At 47.0% G+C, this 16,031-nt stretch overlaps 1 protein-coding gene and 1 non-coding gene across 5 annotated transcripts in view; one reads left to right on the top strand and one right to left on the bottom strand.

Moving 5' to 3' along the window:
- Positions 1 to 2,174: 2,174 nt before the first annotated feature.
- On the bottom strand, positions 2,175 to 2,247 carry TRNAA-AGC. Its single transcript has one exon. It is a non-coding gene; the product is annotated as a tRNA-Ala (tRNA).
- A 667-nt stretch (positions 2,248 to 2,914) lies between these two features.
- The window catches only part of PPP6R3 (protein phosphatase 6 regulatory subunit 3), an 82,275-nt gene continuing 69,158 nt past the window's right edge, over positions 2,915 to 16,031 (top strand). For all 4 annotated transcript variants that reach the window (XM_044270793.1, XM_044270794.1, XM_044270792.1 and 1 more), the window contains exon 1: positions 2,915 to 3,005. The gene's annotated coding sequence lies outside the window, so the exon portion shown is untranslated. The remainder of the gene's footprint in view (positions 3,006 to 16,031) is intronic.

The following is a 16,031-nucleotide window of genomic DNA, read 5'->3' as shown; positions in this document are numbered from 1 at the left end:
GGGAGTTTCCTTTCTCTATTTCAGTAAGGCCCCTTTCACACGGGCGAGTTTTCCAAGCGGGTGCAATGAGTGAGGTGAACGCATCCGGATCCATTCACTTCAATGGGGCTGTGTGCATCACTTGTGCATTGCGTGAAAATCCCAGCAAGCTCTAAATTGTGCATTTTTCACGCAATGCAGGCCCCATAGAAGTGAATGGGGCTGCATTAACATCACAAGCATCCGCAAGCGAGTTCGGATGCGGAGCGATTTTCACGCATGGTTGCTAGGTGACGAACGGGATGGAGACCTGATCTTTATTATTTTCCCTTATAACATGGTTATAAGGGAAAATAATAGCATTCTTAATACAGAATACATAGTACAATAGTGATACTCGCCTCATCCACTTGTTCGCGCAGCCCGGCTTCTCTTCTTTCTTCTTCTTTGATGACCTGAGAGAAAAGGACCTGTGGTGACGTCACTGTGCTCATCACATGGTCTGTCACATGATCCATCACGTTATAAGGCCTCATGCACACGACCGTTGTTTCATTCCGTGTCCGTCGTTCCGTTCTTCGTGATTTTCTGCGGACCCATTGACTTTCAATGGGTCCGTTGAAAACTCGGCTAATGCACCGTTCGTGATTTCAGTCCATCAAAAAAATATAACCTGTCCTATTTTTATCACTGAAAACGGTTCGCGGACCCATTCAAGTCAATGGGTCCGTGAAAAAACGTGGAGGTACACAAGATTGTCCTCCGCGTCCGCGTCTGTTTTTTTCCTATCATTTGCATGGCAAACTTGACTTAGACTTTTTTTTACTTTCCTTCATGTCTGGTGATCCTCCAAAAATAAAGGAAAACACACGGAAAAAAAAAAAACGGAAACGGATCATGGAACCTCATTTTGCGGAACGGAACACAACAACGGTCGTGTGCATGAGGCCTTAGGGAAAATAATAAAATCTACACAACACCTAACCCAAACCTGAACTTCTGTGAAGAAGTCCAGCTTCGGGCCTGGGTACCAAACATGCCGATTTTTCTCACGCGCATTAAAACGCTTTGCACTGGCGGGGGAAAAAAATCACTCATTTTCCCGCAACGCACCTGCATCTGTTCCTGCACGTCACCCGCAACGCCCATGTGAACCCAGCCTAAGGTTAGTTTCACACTAGCGTTTACAGATCCGGTTCTATCTGTCACTGCCGTCCACCCTCATTAACTATAATGAGGACGGCTAGAGATTGGCCCGAAACCCAGCAAATATGCTGAGCCATCACAACGCCGATTCTGCGATTTTGGCTGTGATCATGTGACCACCTAACTGGCAAACAGGGTCATCCTGATCAGCTACAAGCCTGAGATTGCGGAATCAGCAGCATGACAGAAGTATAAGTACTGCTGTAACTCCATGAAAAAGGAGGGGCTGGTAGAGGAAGTGGGCGGAGCAAGGGTGCACACAGAGGCTTGGACCCGCCCTCGGTGCACTTACCTGCTTGTTTGCCTATGGATCATCAAAAGCACTTTTTCTCCAGAATGAAACATCTGATCGATAAGTGAAAGATATCATTATATTCAGATGAGCAGAGGTGTCTGGAGCCACGGGAACAGCCATATAACGCTCTTTAGTAACTCCCCTAGAAGTTAATGGTTGCTACGGAAACAGCATAGCAGAGCCCCTGCCTCCCGAATAGGTATTCCGACCTCAGCCATGAAAAGCTGACATGGGAATTCCCCTTTAAGGCTGTATTCGCACGTAGTGGCGGAAGTGTGGTTAAGGCCTCATTCACACATACGTGGACCAACCTGCATCCGAAAAAAAAACAAAAAAAAAAACACCTTTTTACAGTGATTTTCTGCAATTTTGACATTGGGTGAAACAAGTAAAACTAATATGTTTTACCTGTAAAAAATAAATAAAATAAAACAATTATATATATATATCACAGCATTGCAAAACTGCAGCCAGAAAAAAAAAAGAAAGGACAGAATTTTCTTCGTTTGCGTCTCCGTCGCTATGTGTGAATATACCTTTATAGGACAGAAAAAAAAGAAAAGGTTTGAATATTGCAAGACATGGCAAAAATGGGGCAAAACAGAGTAAAACACTTCAATGTTGAATGAAAATTCTATATTTTTTTAATGAAAATTAATTTTTAATTAAAAAAGTGAAGGAAAAAAAAGAGTCGTGGAGAATGCGGGCATCGATCCCGCTACCTCTCGCATGCTAAGCGAGCGCTCTACCATCTGAGCTAATTCCCCGCTCACAGCACACAGCGGTTCCGCCCTCCATTTCCTCATACGTCACACAGGGTCTCACCACAGACACAGTGTTTATCTGTCAGTCCGCTGGTAATTCCAGCTGTGACCGTACACTATCACACACACAGTATATTGTCGCAGGCGACAATTCATTATTCTATCTGCCCCGGACGGTGACTATCCAAGCGACGGGAACCCGACGAGTTCCCATCCCCCCCCCCTCACTTCTGCCCCGATACAGAACCATAACCACCCGCCTTCCGAGCCCGGCCATTCGTTTACTCGTTTTGTCAACGACGCATTTTAATTGGTGGCTGAGAAAAACTCTCGTCAAGCTATTGGCCGAGAGAGCTGTCAGTCACTAGAGCGCAGCGTTGTTGCTAAGGCCTGGGAGGCTGTCGCCGCGTCGGCCATAACGGGCTATTGGCAGGGTTCAAGTTAGACTCCGTTGAACGGCGACCAATGAGGTGTCGAGAACGTTCGTCACGCATTTCTACGCTATTGACAGCCGCAGCGTCCTATCCGCGGCCGCGGTGAATGCACAACAAGGCGGACGTTACTGATTGACAGCGACTCCGTCCAATCACGGTTGACGTCTAAAAGGCGAAGGTCGTCTTTCTCCTCTGATTGGCTAGAGGCTTCCCCTGGAGGAGGAGGGGAAGGGTTGCAAGAGTTGATATGTCCACCATCTTGAAAAGTCGCCTATAGTGCTGAGCAATTTTCCCGCCTGACTGGATTGGGTTATTTTGTCGTATAAGGTAACGCTAGGTGGCTGCTTGATCATTACGTCTCGGGGTTGTCGGGAGGGGTCGGTGGTGGCTCGGGAACGCGTCCGTCGTCCGGTGGGTAACTTATCCTATGAGGGGCGCAGGGCAGAGCTTTCGATAGTGGTGCTGGGTATGGAGGAGGGGAGGGGAGTCCTTCCTCTGAGGCAGCTGTTCAGGAGCCTGGCTCTGTAGGCCCCGTGTGAGGCCTGCTCTCCGGGTGTTGTGGTGACAGCCCCCTGCCGGGTCACAGGTCATGGAGATGGCGGTGTCCTCCCTGTTTAGTCCCTGTCAGGCCTGAGGTCCTGAGACCGTCCCTGTTGTGTGCAGCTGAGCAGTGTTTACACCGTGCGGTCATGTGCCCCTGTCATGGGGGCGACCTGGGGATGGGAGGTGGTGGGTTTTTAATTTTTTGGTGACTTAAAGGGAACCTGTCACCAACTTTATGTTGACCTCACTGAGGGCAGTCTAAAATGGTGACAGAAATGCTGATTTCAGCTAAAAGTAAGTGGTTGCCGAGAACCAGCATCATAATCATTGCAGCCCGGGCCTTGAGAAGAGTCACATCTACCTGAGAAGAGTCCTGGTTATTCCTCATCTCCTGCTCTCACCCATCTGCTGATGGTTGGCAGTTCTCTCCTAGAGAGAAAGGGAGAAAACTAGGTAGAAGACTGTCAGTCATCAGCAGGAAGCCATGAATAACCAGGACTCTTCTCAGGTGGCCGGGACTCTCTTCCAGGCCCAGTCTGCAATGACTGTGATGTTGGTTCTCGGCAACCACTTTTAACTAAGGCTACTTTCACACTGGCGTTTTTCTTTTCCGTCCTAGGGGCTCAATACCAGAAAAGAACTGATCAGTTTTACCCTAATGCATTCTGAATGGAGAGCAGTCCGTTTAGTTTACATCAGTTCAGTCCCTCTTACGTATTTTGGCCGGAGAAAATGCCGCAGCATGCTGCAGTTTTCTCTCCGGCCAAAAATCCTGAACACTCCGGCATTAATTTCCATTGAAATGTATTGGTGCCTTTTCAGATGGCCGCCTTTTATCATTGAAATGGATGCCTTATTACTGTCAGGCCGCAGCGACCGTTTGTCTGACCGTGTCATCCCGCCGCCATAGTGCGGCATGCAAAACTTTCATCTGTCTGGGAAGGTCACAAACAAAGGCAGCTTGGCTCAAAACTGGTCCAAAAAGTCTGAGCAGTTGGCACGTACCTACTAGTGATGGGAAGTTCGGATCTTTCAAATGAACCGATTCATGAATCGGATCTTCGGTTCACTTCCTGAGCCGGCAGAGGCAAGTGAACTGAAGATCAATGCGCATGCTCAGCTCATCGAATCTTCGGTTCACTTGCTGAGTCGGCTCTCAAGTGAACCGAAGGTCAGGAGGGACTCGCTCATGGCAAACACAGCTCTGCTGCAGTGGAGCAGACTGTGATAATTGAGAGTTTTAGTTAAAAGAATTGTCACCGAGTCCCTACCAGACTTCCTGCTCTGCTACAGCATGTAGCAGAGCTGTGTGTGTACAGGGTGCATGTAGCAGTGTACCATGATGCTACACTGCTGCATGCACCCTGTACACACACAGCTCTGCTACATGCCCCCGCCCGCCCCCCCAGCGAGGATTCGCTGCTGAAAAACGGGTATCAATCTGCGCTAAAACGGCCTGCCATTGTTTTCAATAGAGCAAAACCTAGAACGGTGTCCACATGAAAATCCACTGCACAAACCACAGTGGAATACGTGGCGGATTATGTCGTGGCCATTCCCTTAGGATACATGCACATGGCAGTGTTCTTTATACAGAATTTCATTTAAAATTTTGCTTTGTATGGGCATCAAATCCGCATGTGTTACTTGCAGATTTTGCCCCAAATCACACCATTTGCATTGCAAAAAATCTGCGCAAACAGTTGACACGCTGGGGATTTTGGAAATCTGCAGGTCAATTTGTGTGGAACGTTTTTGCACAATGTAGACGAGATTTTGAAGATCTCACCCCCTTAAGGGTCCATTCACATGTCCGCAATTCTGTTCCGCATGGGGTCACATGATGTGCTGCCCAGATCCGGAATTGCGGATCCGCACTTCCGGGTCCACAATGCCGTTCCCGAAAAATAAAAAATTAAAAAAATAGAACATGTCCTCTTGTCAGTAATTGCGGACAAGAATAGGCATTTTCTATTAAGTGCCGGCACATTGCTGGTGTCTGTGTTTTGCGGGTCCGCAAAAACACTTACGGATGTGTGAATAGACCCTTAGCTGGTTCTGTATAGCGCTGTGGATTTTTTTTTGCGACGGAAGTCCACACATAGGTGCAAATTTGTTGTCCATAACAACCAATCAAATTCCAGCTTTCATCTTCCAAAGAAGTTCTGAAAAATGAAGGATGGAATCTGATTGGTTATGAGCAGCTAAGCCAGTTTTGATTTACACCAGTTTTGATGAATCTCCCCCTAGAAGAGATTGATCATAGAGCGATGTTTTACGTAGACCTCATCATAAGGGCTCGTGCACACGACCGTGATTTTTGTCTGCATCCCATCCGCGTTTTTTGACGATCAGACCCATTCACTTAAATGGGGCCGCAAAAGATGTGGACTGTGTGCTGTCCGCATCCGTATGTCTGTTTCGCAGCCCCTCCCCCAAAATTTTTTTGTCCGTTTGGCAGACAAAGATAGGACAGTTCTATAGAAGGCAGGGCATAGCGTTCTGCAAAATGCGCGACGTACACGCCTGGTATCTGTCTTTTGCGCACTTCAAAAATGGCTATGGCCGCCTGCATGTGCCCTAAATTGGCAGTACCTGTGCCTAAATAGAATTTAACGCATCTCAGAGCTGTAGTAGATTTGTCTTCATTGATGCCAGAAAACTCAAAGGGGTATTCCGGTTGGTTGACGTTATTCCCTACCCCAACGATCACGAGAACAGGGGTCCCGTACTCCCTGCAGACCCCCTGACAAGAACGTAGAAGTCAGTCGCACATGCGTGTCGCCATTCTATTGATTTATATGGGAGTTCCGGAGAAGGACTACGGCACTCGCCTATCTCTGGAGCTCCTATAGAAATGAATAGAGCGTCCGTGTGCATTTCTGACCACCTCTGTTCTTTTCAGGGGGTCTGCAGAGGGTATGGTGGCCCCGTTCTCAGATTAGTGGGGGTTCCAGTGGTAGGACTCTCACCGATCTAATAGGTGATAACCAACTGGAATACCCCTTTAAGGGCCATTCACACGTCCGTGTTTTGCGGATCCGCAAAACACTGTCATCGGCTATGTGCATTCCACATTTTACGGACCGCACATCGCCGACACTGAATAGAAAATGCCTAATCTTGTCCGCCATTGCAGACAAGAATAGGATATGTTCTAGTTTATTTATTTTTTGGGGAACGGAATTGCGGACCCGGGAGTGCAGGTCTGCAATTCCGGAACCGGGCAGCACATCGTGCTGCCCATAGAAATGAATTGGTCCGCAATTCTGTTACGTAAAATGCCGAACGAAATTGCGGACGTGTGAATGGACCCTAGGCCTCCTGACGCGTTGTTGGAAAATGACGGTGATATATAAATACCAGTTGCGTCACATTGCGTTTATAAAGTAGAAAACGCAGAGTTTGCGACTATTATGATGGCAATGTGTCTTGGGGAGATGATAAATACTCCCTGCCCGCCCTACTGCACGTGCTTGTGGCCTCAGGGATTATTCACATGTCTGTCATATTGCTGCTTTTGGTGTGATTTTTTTTTATTTTTTTTTTCTAAAATCGCATCCTAAAGCCTCATGCACACAAACGTATTTTCTTTTCGTGTCCGTTCTGTTTATTTTTTGCACACCGTATAGGGAACCATTCATTTCAATGGGTCCGCAAAAACAAAAAGCAGTTAATGTGCATTCTGTTTCCGTTCAGCAAAAAAATAGAACGTCCTATTGTCCACATTACGGACGAGGATATTTAGGGTCCAGCTGTTCCGTAAAATATGTAACGCACACGGTCATCTGTATATTTTGCGGATCCGTTTTTTTGAGGACCACAAAATACATATGGTTGTGTGCATGAGGCCTTAGACTGTTTTGGAAAACTCAGGGCTAAACCCTTGATGTGAATGCACCGATTGCAGTATTTTCTTCTGCAGCATTTTTTTTTTTGTTATACATTTTCCTGCTGGTTGCAAATAAAAAAAAATCTTAGCTAACCTCCTTGAAAACCCTGTAGAGTACCGCTAATTTTCATTGTGGTTTCTGACCTGGTCAGGATAGGATTAGGGACAAAGAGTGTAGTTTTAGGCTACTTTCACACTTGCGTTTTGGGCGGACCCGTCATGGATCTGCAAAAACGGATCCGTTACAATAATACAACCGCATGCATCCGTCAAGATCGGATCAGTTTGTATCATCTGTAACATAGCCAAGACGGATCCGTCATGAACTCCATTGAAAGTCAATGGGAGATGGATTCGTTTTCAATTGCACCAGATTGTGTCAGAGAAAACGGATCCGTCCCCATTGACTTACATTGTGTCAGAACGGATCAGTTTGGCTCAGTTTTGTCAGACGGACACGAAAACACTGCAGGCAGCCTACAGAGCGGAATGGTAACTGATCGGAGGCAAACTGATGCATTCTGAGCGCATTCTTTTTCCATTCAGAATGCATTAGGGCAAAACTGATCCGTTTTGGACCGCGTGTGAGAGCCCTGAACGGATCTCGCAAACATAAAGCCAAAACGCTAGTGTGAAAGTAGCCATGTGCAATGCTGTTTATTAGGCTCCAATCACATGATGTGCGGCCCCGATCCGGAAATGCGGACCCGCACTTCCGGGTCCACATTTTTAATACCCGAAAAAAAATAGAACATCCCCTATTCTTGTCCACAATTGCGGACAACAATAGGCATAGTCTATTAGTGCCTGCGATGTGTGGTCCGCAAAATGTGGAACGCACATTGCTGGTGTCCGCAAAACACACGCGGATGTGTGAATGGACCCTTAGGCTGCATCATTTGTTCTGTAGAAGAGTAGAAGTACATTTGGTACTGCAGCCCATTACTTCCTACTTTCGGTAAGATCCCATATAGCTAAAATATATGCTCTCTGCGTTCAGAACTTCAGATGTAAAACTTACTAATAAGGTCCTGTGATTACAGCAGCATCAGCTCTTCAGTCAAGCAACCGAGTAGTAGAAAAAGGGCTAGGTTCATGTCTTCGGTATCTTGATACGGCAGGCAGAGTTCAGAAAAGGTATAAGAAAAACCCCTTCAGGAGCATATGCTTTTTCTTATACCCCAAAACGCGTTGAGCAAGATGCCTTCACCCTTACCCTGTGGATCAATAAAGACGATTGACAAGAAGCACGACTGGACTGCTGTCATTCCGTGAGATCTAACAGGCTACCCAGGCGCAGGAGGTAATTTGGAGGGTGTTCTGAGTTTATCCCATCCGATACCTCCTGGGTGAAGTGAGTCAAAATTGCTTTTCCCCCGATGGTTGTTTTTCCCCTGGCAGCCTAATATCCCTCTTACACTAAACAAATGCAATTTTTTACCTCCATCGATACTTTCACAGGTCCTTCCTTTTGCGCCCTGCTGGATATTCTCGAACTTCTTCCGTGGAAGAATAGAGATTAACCCCCCCCCTTCCTCTTTTTTTCTCCTCTACCATGTATTTAGAGGAAACGGAGGACAGCGCTTGACTGTCTCGGTGAGCCCTATAGACTGGGAATGAAGCTGTGGTCATGCATTTGTACTAACACTCCAGTCTTACAGGGGGTGATCGGTGGGGGTCCCAGAATTCAGACTTCCAGTGATCGTTTATCTCTCCTTTGAGGACACAACCCCCCTCTAGTGTAGCACTCCAAGAGCTGGAATCTTTTTTTAAAATCTTTTTTGTTTTCTTTATCACCTATGACTGCACCCCTGGAGAGACCGCCTCCACCTCCTCAGGACAGGAAACAGGAACTAGAACCGCCTTTTAAAGGAGGGATCATTCCCTCTATCTCCAGTTCTGTTTCCTGTCCTATGGGGCAGGAGGGAATCGGATCTGCTGGATATCAAGAAAAGAGCTGTGGGAGCCCTGACTAAAAAAAGTGTGTGGAGGGTTACCCTGGGCGGCGTAAGTCTCCTCTTGGAGCTGCTGCAGAAGTCTGGGCTCCCTTATCTGTCCTTACCCCTTCCGTCCTGGTTCCTGGGAGGGTCTGGCCTTCTTGGGCTCCTGCGAACCTCTGCGGCCATGTTCGCATGTTCAGCCGCCGGCCCGTGCGATGATCTGCGAGTACTTCCGCGTTGCTGCAGTGGTAGGAAGCGGACACTGCGGACCGGAAGGGGAGGAATTCTGGCTAGCGCGCGCCAAGCAGAAAAGCCCAGCCGGCTCACTGTCACACTGGGTGAAGAAGCGTGGCAGTTCCTCCATTCTGGCTGTACGAAACATGGAGCAGGCTTAGCACGCTGATCCCACTGAGACTACCAATGATACATTGGTACCACGGTGGGGTAAGAGGGGTTATACCCCAGCATATATTTCATTTAATGCTTATGGGGTCATTTTCTGTTGCCTAGGTTTCAAAGGAGTCTTGTAGGAAGACTTCCAGAGTAAAGGAGAAGGGATGTGGTGTGTGTGTGTAAGAAGCTTAATTCTGCCTGGGCAAAACCCCTATTTCAGGGGTGTATCAGCAAATTAATGGAAGAGTAAGCTCCATCTTTTATGGGCAGCATAAAACAGATAAGTGAAGAGGTCAGGGAGTCGGTTAGCGGTCTGAGAAAGCACCGTCCCAATACTTCCACAACTGCTGCAAAAGACTCCTCCTCCAGCGATAGTGAGATACTTTCTGGTCTGGAAGGAGAGTGGGGGTCAACAGACGAGTCTTCTGAGGACGAGGCTGCAGGGAGACCACTTTTTCATGTGGGAAAATACGAATTCCCTAGTAGAGGCGGTTTGGGCAACTATGGGGTTGGGATGATGCATTCAGTCCAGGACTCTGTTTGAAGGGTTAGCTCCCAGGGAGAGGAAGGTGTTTTTGATGTGCATAAGAACATTCAGGATGTGATTGCCAGAGAATGGAAAAGGCCGGATAGGAAGTCTTTTATCCCTTCTTCGCTGAAGCGGAAGTATCTATTTGAGGAGTTGTCTGCCCCCTGGGATAGGACCCCAAAGCTTGATGCCCCAGTAGCAAAATGTTATAAAAAAAAAAAAGCCACTGTCCCCTTTGAGGACATGAGTTCGCTAAAGGACCCTATGGATAGGAGAGCAGAGGTTTATTTAAAGAAAAATTGGGAAGCCTCTGCGGTGGCTTTTAAACCTGCTATTGCCGCTACGTCTGTTGCCAGATCACTAAGTGTGGATGGGGGAGTTACAGGCTCACATTAAGGCTACATTCACACGTCAGTATTTTTCTATAATCCGAATTTCGGTCCGTTTTTTGCGGATCCGTTGTTCCTGAAAATGTTTCCGTATGTCATCAGTTTTTTGCGGATCCGCAAAAAACTGAAACATGTATACATTTCAATAATCAAATAAAGTTGTTTGGATTTCTTTGAAAAAAAAAAATAAAAATATTTGCTATGTGTTTCCAGGAACGGATTCCGCAAAAAACAGAAGACATACGGAATGACATCCGAATGTCTTCCGTTTTTTTGCGGAACCATTGACTTTGCATTGTACCAGGATCCGATTTTTCAGGAACATAATAGGACATGTTTTATATTTAAACGGACATGCGGAACGGAACAACGGAAACTGACAGCACACATTGTGCTGTCCGATTTTTTTTCCAGGACCCATTGAAAATGAATGTGTCCTGATCTGGTCCTGATCTGTTCCGCAAAAAACGGAACAGATCAGGAAAGAAAAAACGGACGTGTGAATGGACCCTAAAGGGGGTCCCCCTAGGGAGCAGTTATTGTCTTCCTTCCCTGTTATAAGTAATGCTTTGGATTTCTTAGCTGACGCTTCTGCGGATACCTTAAGATTTGTCCGCTAGGGCTTCCGCCTATCTAACTCTGCCCGGCGGGCTATTCGGTTGAAAAGCTGGAATGGGGATGCTAGTTCAAAGGCAAAACTTTGTGCTATCCCTTTTACCGTTTAGATTCTGCCATCGTCGCAGAAGTTTTTTCCCTGATGAAACAAAAGAGTCCCAGAGCAGGAATTGACAGGGGTTTTATTCAACTTTTTCTGGTCAAAAAAAACCCAAATGTCTCATTTCGGACTATAATAAACTTGAAGTGTTTGAACCAATTTCTGTAGCACGAGAGATTTCGTATGGAGTCAATCAAGTCTGCAGTGAACAATCTTTCCCCGTTTTGCTTTATGGCCACAGTAGACCTGAGGGATGCGTACTATCATGTCCCCCATTCATCCCAGCCACCAGAGGTTCCTGAGGGTGGCAGTTCGGTTAGAAAGGGAGATTCTGCATCTTCAATTCCGAGCATTACCCTTCAGCCTCGCTCAAGGTCTGAGGGTTTTCACAAAGATCGTTTCGGAAATGACCCACATTAGGGAGAAGGACATCATCATTATACCTGACCTAGATGATTTTCTGCTGGTGACCCAGTCAAGTCAAATTCTTCAGGGTCAGATAGCCTGGTTGAGAGAAGTTCTAGAGAAGCTGGGAGGGGAGATAAACCTAAAAAAATCCAGCTTATGCCCAGGCCAGAGATGCAGTTTTTTTAGGAGTGATTTTGGACTCCAGTTCCCAGAAGTGCCTGCTACCTCTGCAAAAACTTTACTAATCAGATCAAGAGTTCAGCTTCTCTTCTCGTCTGTCAGTCACTATAAGAGGGGCCATGTCAGTACTGGGTCTCATGACTGCCACTATTCCAGGGATGGAATGGGCCCAGTACCATTCAAAGCTTCAGCTTCAGATCCTGCGAGATTGGGACGGGAGTCTCCCCTCTCTGGACTCGGAGATATCTCTATCCTCCCAGACCTTAGATTCCTTGGGGTGGTGGATGGATCTAAAAAATCTAGAGAGTGGAGTTCCTTGGACCAGGGAATCGGTTCTCCCTTTAAAAGGGTTTTCCCATCTTGCTAATTCCTCCTCACCTGCAGCCAGCTCTGCCGTTCACTTCCTGGTTTCCTGCTTCTAAGGCTGGGCGGGCTTAGGCAAGGCCGACCACGCCTCTTTATGACATCACACAGAACTCCGTCCTTGCGTGCTCATTCGTGCCTCTCTGCACGTCCCTCGCCGATGGCCACTGCGCATGCGCAATGATTTCTTCCTGGTCGAGTATAGTATAGTATGGTCGCCAATGCGACTTAGAATTTACAAATGGCGACAAGACTTTTTAGTCTTGTCGCCTTTCGCGACTAGACGCGCTGCCGCAGCTCTGCCGTTGAATACAGCGGCGGGGCACAGGAGATGATAGTTCTCTGCCCCGCTGCCGAGGTTCTTCTCAGCAGCGCAGTCGAGAAGGAGTCTCTCTCCCCCCCCCCTGTGCTGCTGCCGCCAATAAGAGATGGGAGGGGCTGTGGCCACTGTGCCACCAATGAAGATAACTGACCTGTTAATGCAAATACAGGATGCAGGTGCCGGAATCAAATAGCCGGCTCCCAACCTCTGACAGGTATCTGCGATCCGCTGCAGTTGAGTTAACCCTTCAGGTGCGGTAACTGCAGTGGATCGCAGCTCCCTGTCATAGAGGTCAGGTGCCGGCTATTTGATTCCGGCACCCGCCTCCTGTATTTGTATTAACAGGTCAGTTATCTTTGGTGGCGCAGTGCCCCCCAACACCCCAGTATAATAAACATTGGTGGTGCAGTCCCAATGAGGGTTAAAAAAATATTAACTTGCCTCCTCCAATTGATCGCGCAGCTGCCGGTCTCCTGTTATTTCTTCAGGACCTGTGGTGATGTCACTGAGCTCATCACATGGTCCATTACCATGGTGATGGCTCATGTGATGTACCATGTGATGAGCACAGTGATGTCACCACAGGTCCTTTGACAGGTCCTGAAGAACAGGAGACTGGCAGCTACGCGATCAATTGGAGGAGGTGAGTTAATCTTTTTTATTTTTTAACCCTCAATTGACCTTCTACTAAGCATTATGTATCAAAGAATGCTATAATTTTCCCTTATAACCATGTTATAAGGGAAAATAACAGTGAATAGACTTTCATCCTAGAAACCATGCGTGAAAATTGCACCGCATCCTCGCTTGCGGATGCTTGTGATTTTTACGCAGCCCTATTAACTTCTATTGGGGCTTGCGTTGCGTGAAAAACACACAACATAGAGCATGCTGCGATTTTCAAGCAACGCACAAGTGATGCGTGAATCACTGCTCATGTGCACAACCCCATAGAAGTGAATGGGTTCGGATTCAGTGCGGGTGCAATCTGTTCACCTCACGCATTGCACCCGCACAGAAATCTCGCCCATGTGAAAGGGGCCTAAGGGTGAATAGGACAAGGGTTCCAGCACCTAAGGGGCCTAATGGTAGGTAAAAACAAAACGCAAACACTAAGGAACTTGCGACAGTGTGATCCGGCGGGCAGTTCCGTAGTTTGAACTGCCTGCCAGATCCGCCGATCTGGATGTGACTGAAGGCATTTGTGAGACGCATCCGGATGCGGATCCAATTCACAAATGTATTGCAAGGACTGATCCATCTCTCCGCTTGTCATGCGGACAGACGGATCAGTCATGTATCTTTTTTGCACATTTTTTTTACCGGTCTGCGCATGTGCAGACCGGAAGGACGCATCCGGCAGTAGTTTTTTTTTCGCCAGAAATAAAACCGTAGCATGCTACGGTTTTATCTTTTCCTGATCAGTCAAAATGACCGAACTGAAGACATCCTGATGCATCCTGAACGGATTGCTCTCCATTCAGAATGCATGGGGATATGCCTGATCAGTTATTTTCCAGTATAGAGCCCCTGTGACGGAACTCTATGCCGGAAATGAACGCTAGTGTGAAAGTACCCTAAAATATTAAGTTTAAATCCCCCCTTTCCCAATTTTACATATGTTTATTTATTTGTTTATATAGTTTATATTACATAGCGCTGTGTCAAAACTCCAAACTATTAAAACATATCCCCTATGCGGTGAGTGCAAATTCTTGCCTATTCTCCAGGGGTGCTTTCATAGGTTCAAAGAAAACAGATTACCGATGCGTGTAATCCAATATTTTTGTGGTACAAGTTGTATTTTACATAGACTCATAGATGTGCGTCAACTGATTACCAGTGTTTCATTTGTTTAGCCGAGTCTCCATTCCAGAGTTATGCTTTTTTTCTATTATGAAAGTTAGGCATTTGGGGCATCGCCATTGCTCTTGTTGCACCCAACCTCCGCTCCTTTCTCCCTGGCTGCTTGTATTGATGGGGCCAGACAGTGATAAAGCTGCCAGCCACAGAAAGGAGCGGAGCTTGGGTGCAACAAGAGCAATGGTGACGCAAACTTAATTTGTGTGACAATTGCCACAGACTTTGTCAAATGTGGGTCATGTGACCTCTGTAATTAGAGCGGTTGTGAGACAAAACTGCTATAAAAAGCTGTGGTGTATCCCTAGAATGAATTGGCTGTAGCACTATAGTGGCCCCTTCAGATATTTCTGTGCATAGGCCCGTCCTGCATTGTGCATTGCTGCAGGTCATCCTTATTCACATGAATTAAATCTTGCATGTTTTTGGCCGATAACTACCATAAACCTTTAAAACTAGAAATAGAAGAGAGGAGAAGAAATCCAATACCATTAGTTCTGCCATTAAAGTGGTTTTCCAGGTTTTTGACCCTTTTTCATTAGCCCCACTTGTGAGTTTTGCCTAATGAAAGGGTCAGGTTTACCTGCTCTGGCTGGTGATCTGGCCAGGGTATGGACATGATTACTTGCATCACTGCAGCCAATGACTGACCTCAGCGGTCACACTTCCCCAAGTTGCATGTGACCCGGCCGTAATGTGCTGCTTGGTGGTAAGTCACCTCTGACGCCATTCATTGGCTGCAGCAGCACGCATGACCCATCTGTATCTCAACCAGCAGTAACTAAGCTGGGGACAGGAGGGTCATCTAGCAGAGCCAAGGTGGCGGAATGGAGCCACAGGTAGGTATGCTTAATTTATTGGGTACTGCATGCTGTGGGGGTTATTTAAAACAGGCCAAAATCCTGGAAAACCCCTTTAATTTGACTGTTCTAAAAACAAACCATTAGTGGCTGAAGATGTCCGATGTGACGGATCGTACGGTTTTAAGATATTTATGACCTATTTTCAGGATAAGTCCCTAATATCACAATGGTGGGGGTCCAGCTCCACCGCCTACCAGCTGTTTGTAGGGCTGCCATGCTTGTCTGAGCGCTGTGTCCTCGTCATTTTCCTGCACGCTGTCTACTTTGTAGTGGTTGGTGAAGTGTAATGACAGCTGCTTCTGCCACTGAAGTGAATGGGATGAAGAACCCTAACTGCGTCCATTCACACATCCGTAAATGGGTCCGCATCCGTTCCGCAATATCGGGAACGGGTGCAGACCCATTCATTCTCAATGGGGCAGGAATGGATACGGAGAGCACACTATGTGCTCTCTGCTTCCGCATTTCCGGAGCACGGCCCCCAAAAAATAGAACATGTCTGCTTGTCCGCAATTGCGGACAAGAATAGGCAGTTCTATGGGGGGGTGCCGGTCGGGTGTATTGCGGATCCGCAATACACCACGGATGTGTGAATGGACCCTTACACTGCACCGCCATTACAAAGTAGACAGCATGCAGGAAAGCAATCAAAGAGGACCTGGCACAATCTGTAAACGGATGATCAAGCAGGTTGCTTGGAGCTGGACCCCCACTGATATGATTTTGATGACCTATCCTCATGAAACTAGACAATCCCTTTAAATGTTGTAAACCACCTGCACCATATCCGCAATTTCTAACTATTGATTTTGGTGCAGATTTGATGCCGTTTTGCAGCAGATCTCGCCTTTCATTGAAAAAGGGTGAAATCTGCAGCTAAAACGGCAAACATAATGGATGTGCTGCAGATTTGCAAATCTGCACGGCACATCAATTTACAGACAGAAAAAAGGGCT

Source organism: Bufo gargarizans, chromosome 10 (genome assembly GCF_014858855.1).
Source record: "Bufo gargarizans isolate SCDJY-AF-19 chromosome 10, ASM1485885v1, whole genome shotgun sequence".
NCBI classification, from domain to species: domain Eukaryota; kingdom Metazoa; phylum Chordata; class Amphibia; order Anura; family Bufonidae; genus Bufo; species Bufo gargarizans.
This window is presented reverse-complemented; position numbering and strand designations above follow the sequence as displayed.